Here is a 6,745-nt window from a genome sequence, read left to right as displayed (position 1 = left end):
GCAGGCTGCTCTATAACACTTCCTTCTCTTTTGACAAACCCTTTCTACTGAGTGTTTCCCGGGCAGTCTTAGCAGACAGCTCACAGCACTTTAATGAGTATGAGATTTGCATCCATCTGTATTTGCTGCATACATGCATCTTGTGGGTATGTGTGTGCATGTGTGTGTGTGCACGCATGCGTGTGTGTACATGTGTGTGTGTGCACGCGTGTACCCTCCCAACCACTAAACCAACTGTGTGTCCTGAGGTTGACACCTGCTTCCTACCTCATGGACTCAGAAATCCTGCGTTCACATAGAACATCATGAGCTCTCCCACCTCACATGATCCTCCTCCCCAACACTTTGTAGATCACAAAATTAAGAGATTAAAAAAGCCAAGATTGCACTGGGAATTAGTGTGGATTTGCAAACCAGGACCCTTGTCCCTGGGAGGAGGAGGCTTATTCCACTACACCAAACCAGAAAGCCTGTGGAAGCTGTAGCTCCCATGGGCACTAAAGCCAAGTCCCAGCCCTGGTCTTGGCCTTGCTTACTATATACACCTTTGTTTTCTCACCTGGAAAAAAGAGTGTGCCCTCTGTCAGCTTCCTTTAAAGTGCCCTGGAGGTAAAGTTTTTTCCAATGAGCCCTGTTACAGGAAGAACAAATATGCAAATAAGGACAGAAGGCCAGGCCCTGAGCTGAGAGCTTATATGCAGTCTCACATATTGCTCAGGACAGTGAAGTAGTCATAGCAGCCAGCATAATGTCCATCCTCCTCCATGACAATGCCCAGTCCCAGGCAATTCACCGTGATCTGTTAGACCAGTGAGGACAATCCTAGTCCCATCTTTGCAGCTACCTTGCAGTTCAGGGTGACCATGTGGCCCACTCTAGCCAAGGCAGCAGCAGCTTTTGTCTGCTGATGGAGGGGACAAGGCATGGCCCTTCTTCTGTGTTGTTCTGTGAACTTGGATGTGATGTTTGGAATGGCAGCAGCTGTCTGGTGACAATGAGGTGACAAATATGAGTATGGAAATGCATGAAGGAAGGGTTAAAAAAAGAGAGAGGGGTTTCTATGAGCTTTATGGAACGGCAGAACCAGGATGAGCTGCTTCTGGAGTGTCTGCTCAAATTTCTTGCTTTGTTTTAATAAATATCTACCTGTTAGTTGGGCCTTCTATTACTTACACCCGAATACACTCTGATGTGATGCAGATGGCTAGTATAATCTCTGTTTCACAGATAAGAAAGGCAAGATGACCTTGACGACAGGCTTAGGGAGGGACAGTGCTGGGATTCAAACCAGATCCCTAGGAACAAGAGCTTGAGTTCTCATATCCTCTGTGAAAAGTTTGTTCACAAGTTACTAACATGCATACAATTGCAGGGACAAAGTTTGTCCCAGTTAAAAGCCAGATGAAAAGGCAGTTAAATAGCAGATGAATCCTGTCTTCATGTTAAATCCGCCACGGTGGCCCTCACTCTCAGCACCACTGCTGTCCTTTCTGGCCACGGTCACTCGGACAGCTCCTCAGATGTGTGACACATGGGACTGAGCTTGTGCAAACCCTCCCCAGAAAAGGGTGACGGGCAGCAGGCAAGGAGGTCAAGGCACCAAGTCCTCCAACCTACAGATAAGGCAACTGAGGCCAAGAGAGAGGTATGTTTTGCCCGAAGTCACAGTAGAATGAGGACAGAGGTGGGACTTGATGCTACCTCCTTCCCCTTTGAGCAAGGACATGAGTCTATGACTGGGACCTGGGTTTGAGAGCAGAGGACTGGGTCCTCAGCTGTGACCCCAAGTGAGGTTGCTGGTTGGTCTCCAGAACAGACAATGTCACACCGCCATAGTGGCTCCATTGCCTGTCTGTCGGTGTCCTGGGACTCAGCCAAGATGGATCAGGGCCTGCAGCACACACACTCACATGCAGGTTAAATGAGGCAGCCGGGGCCACCGCGCTCCCTCTTCAGGCCTCCCTGCTCCTCCAGGGCCGTGAAGTAGAGGAGATGTGGAGAGATGAGGCGATTCGCCAGCTCCTTCCCACCATGGGGTGCTCCCCCAGGTCCTAATCGCCCCCCTTCACACACACACAATCGCCCCCCCTCACCCGGCCCTCCTCTTTGAGTTATTTCCTGTCTGGTACATGCACCCTCTTCCTCTAAGAGATTACTTTTTAAATTAAACTAATTAATTTTATTGGTACATTTTAAATGTAGATAATGATCACATTCATCATAGGGAATGTCTGCCTGTCCACCATATATCTTGATTCTTTTTTCCCATCCGCCTCCCCTCCCTTCAACCCCTCTTCCCCTCCTTGTTTACAAATGCTTTATTTCTATTTTTTCTTCTTTTTCTCTTGTTTTCTTTCCCCTTCCTTCCTTTTCTCTTCCCTCCTCCCTAGTTCCCCTTCCCATCTGAACATTTTCTTCCTATGTCACAATATCTATTATACGTTTGGGTCTTTATTTACACTTCTAGTTTCTCACACTGGAGAAGCAATGCAACATCTACACGTGTGTCAGATCTATAGATCACAAGATCCTTGGGGCCTCTCCCGGGACAGACAGCCCCTCCATGCAGGTGCTGCCTGCCTGGCCTGCCTCTGAGTAGCCCTCCGCCCTCTGCTTAGGGGCTTGACGTGCCTCAGACTGCCCAGGAATCAGAGGCTCATTTCCCGAAGGTCTTTGCACCAGCAAATCCAAGATGATGCCAGGCTGCCTGCTTGTTCAGGACCTGAATCCAGGCTGTGCTTCATGATTGATGGGAAGGGTGTGTGTGTGTGTGTGTGTGTGTGTGTGTGTGTGTGTGTGTGTGGTTGTAGGAAACCCATGTTCAAACTCGACCATAATATCATTCTTAATGACCTTATTTCCTCTTTTCTCCTTGCTTGGTAAGAGTGAAAATTGGCTGAGTCAGGATGTAAAGGCACTAGGAGTCTGAAAATATATCTCCTTTTCGAAACTTTATTTTTAAGTGTACCGTTCCCTAGGTAGTGTTATGTATATTCACTTTTTTTTAATATTCACATCTTTTATTATGATAGAATGTTACAACTGTCCTATGTAATTATTAGGTGTTGTTAGTCTTTTTTTATTTTAAAGAGAAAAATAATGATTTAAAAAAGAACAATAGCAAAATACCAACAACATAGACAAAAACAAAGTAAAGCAAAAACAATAACATGATACAGGGTTTCAGAAAAAAATGATAGGAATTAACAGTGGCTGTTATATTACATATTGTTATCTTCAACAAAGTTGCACAGATCACCAGATGTAAGAATGCAAGATTGATCAAAGATTGATCAAACCTTGATCAAATTGATCAAACGTTAAAATAAAAACAAAAACAAAAATGAAAACAAAACAAAACAAAAACCCATTAGAAATGATACAGGGTTTCACTAGACTTTTCCCAGATTTAAAAACGTCATATCTGTGCACCCATATTCACACTGTTTTGCAGCCATCCCCACCCTCCCTTCCGAATATTTTTTTCACCTTGCAAAACTGAAACTGTAACTGTTACACGAAATTCCTCTTTCCTCGCTCCTTCCACTGCTGGGCTTCTGGAGCCTGCTGTCCTAATCTCTACCTCCATGAAGAGGACTATGCTGGGTATCTCACAGAAGTAGAATCCCTACTTGTCTTTCTGTGCCCAAGTTATTTCATTTAGCATAATGTCCTCAAGGTTCATCCACGTTGTAGCCTGTTAAAGAATTTCCTGCCTTTGAAGGTTGAATCTAACCTAAAAATTAGAAATCTGAAATGATGGCCTAACTCAAAAAGTTCTGGATTTTGGAAATTTTCAGATTTCAAATTTTCCAATTAGAGAAACATCCTGTAGCCGGCCATGATGGTTTACGCCTATAATCCCAGGACTCAGGAGGCGGAGGCAGGAGTATCACTGTGAGTTGGGGGCCAGAATGGACTACATAGTGAGTTCAAGGCCAGCCTGTACTACATAACAAGACTTTGTCTCAAAAAAAAAAAAAAGAGAGAGGCAGCCTATAAAGCCTACTTAAATATACCCAAACTGGAAGAACTCTGAAATTGGAAGTGTTTCTGTTCCCAAGTATTTTAAATAAGATATCTTCAACCGACTGGTGCTTGAGGCTAGCAGAGCTGGAGATGTGATCAGAAGCCCAACTCAGACCTGACAAGATGGCCTAGCTGCCCCGCAGGATCATCAGGGAAGCTCAGCATTTGCTGTTAGAACCAGTTCCTGGCATTAAAGCAGAACCCTGTTGGCCCCCAGGATTCCCCTCTGAGGGAGGGACTTTTAAACTTGAACTATTTCTTCCAGAAGAATACCCAAAGCCAGCACCTAATGGACAATTCATGACCAAAATTTATCATCTTAATGTATACAAGTTGGGAAGAATATGTTTGGCTATTTTGAAAGATGAGTGGTCCCCAGCACTGCAGATCCACACGGTTCTGCTATCTATCCAGGCTTTGTTAAGTGCTCCTGGCCAGATGACCCATTAGCAAGCACTGTAGAGGAACAGTGGAAGACCAGCGAAGCCCAAGCCACAGAGTAGCTGGAGCATGGACTGGCTGTATGCCAGGGGTAATATTCAAGTCCATCCGATCATCAAGTTTGTATCACTTCTTCTGTTCGACCAAGTCTTCTTCCTTTTTTGTTTGCATTTAATGCACAAGTCTTAGAAACATTACAGAATGCCTGAAAGCCCAGACATTTCCAGTCCTTTGGTGATTAAATGCACATTAAAAAATCTGGGTCTTGTCCTGATCCACTGTTGTAAACCATGAGCAGAAGCTAGACGTATCATCTGGATTGTCATGAAATGTGTAAAAGCAGTGACCCTCTGCTTTGATTCATTTCCTCCATCATGGTTTAAGTATAAAGCACTGTGAATGAAGAGTTGTCAGGGTTAGCTTCAAGGGTATAGGTGTTCTTTATTTATTTTTTGAAGAGAAAGGTGGTTTCAAATTTTTAAGGCTGTCTCTCCTCCCTTTCATGGTAATCTAATTGCATTGGTTACAAAGCAGCTAACCAGTTTTTAGAATATTCTCTAGCCAAGTCTAACTCTATGTAGATGGTATAGATGGACAAGCTGATTGTTTGAACCAAAATTGGAACAAACAAACAAATGAGAGAGGGTGGGAGAGAGAGAGAGAGAGAGAGAGAGAGAGAGAGAGAGAGAGAGAGAGAGAGAAACATGGACTAGAAGCTCTTCCAATTTCCAAGTTCTTCCAGTTTGGGTATCTTTGAGTAGGCTTTACAGGCTGTTTCTCTCTCTCTCTCTCTCTCTCCCTCTCTCTCTCTCTGAGACAGAGTCTCACTACGTACAGGGTCTCACCATCCCAAGCACCACAGCCCTCACTAATAACACTGTGACTTTGCTGTCAAGTGTAGATTTCCCCACTTTACAAAATGCTTGGGGCCATTTTTTTATGGCTTATTAGACACTTCTTTAAATCTTTTTTTTCAAAGAGAATTTAAAAAAATAAAAATAATACAGAATTTCAAAACAAGATGATAGGAAATTAATAATGGTTATTATATTGCATATTCTTACCTTCAAAGTAGTTATTCAGATTACTAGACACAGGCATGTAAAATTGATTAAACAATATATGCACTAACTGTTCCTTTTGATAAACTAATAAAAATTAGTAGTACAATGATCACAGCTATCTGGTGTGTGTGTGTATGCATATATATATATATATATTTCCCTCTTCCTTCTTTTCTCCTTTCCCCCATCCCAATTGTTCTTTCCTTTTGAGCAGCTTTTTCTTCCCTTTCATTGTATCTATTGTAACTTTTGGATTTTATTTATTCATTCAGTTTCTTAAACTAGGGAGACAATACGATGTTTACACATGAAAGTCTGATTTATTTCACTTATGAGTGTGGTCTTCTGTAAATCTTATGGTTTAGAAAAATATTTTTTGTTATTCTAAAAGCAGAGATCTTCAACCTGTACCGCACTTAGTTTATTCATTAACACTTGGGTTTATCCATGATAGCACTTGGGTGACATCCATATTTTGACCATTCTGACTAGTACTGTAATGAATGTGGATGTACAGATATTTTTGTAAATGCCCTTTGTTATGGTTTGTGTCTGTAAGTCTCCTCAAATCCTCAGGCAGTCATGGGGCTGGCTTCTAGATTTATGATTGACTTATGGTCCAATGCTGCGATAATGGGTGTGAGTGTTACACCTACCTGCCCCTGGGGCACAGAGTTTGCATATGTAAGGGAGAGAAAGAGAATGCTTGCTGCCACTCCTCCCTTTTGCTCTTGTTGCTTTTGTTATTTTCTGCCACCATGAACTTTTGCCCTCTGCCATGTGCCACTCTGCCTTGGAGCCAGCCAAGTATGCACTGAGACCTCTACAAACTGTAAGCTAAATAAACATTTCCTTATTTAATTTTGGGCAGGTATTTTGTCTCAGCAACGAGAGAAGAGTAACCAAGATAGAATTTGGTACCAGGAGTGGGGTTGTTGCTGTGACTATACCTGACCATGTGGTTCAAAAGCCTTTGGAAATGGCATGTGGGAAGAGTTTGAAAAGGTTTGGAGATGTCTCCAGAAAGAGTAGAGCTGGAATGCCTTTGGCTGTTCTGTATGAGAGATTCTGGTCAGAGCTTGGGAAGACCAGAAGGCTGATAGAAATCATGCCAGTAAAGAGGGGATTCAGGAGGTTTCTGCTGGGAAGAAGAACTGCATTGGTTGCTGTTCTCCATGTGTGTGTTATGGCTTGGTGGAAAGTTTGTCTGC

This window comes from Chinchilla lanigera, unplaced genomic scaffold, assembly GCF_000276665.1.
Source record: "Chinchilla lanigera isolate Chin_1 unplaced genomic scaffold, ChiLan1.0 scaffold00053, whole genome shotgun sequence".
Lineage (NCBI taxonomy): Eukaryota > Metazoa > Chordata > Mammalia > Rodentia > Chinchillidae > Chinchilla > Chinchilla lanigera.
Note: the sequence above shows the minus strand (reverse complement) of the source record.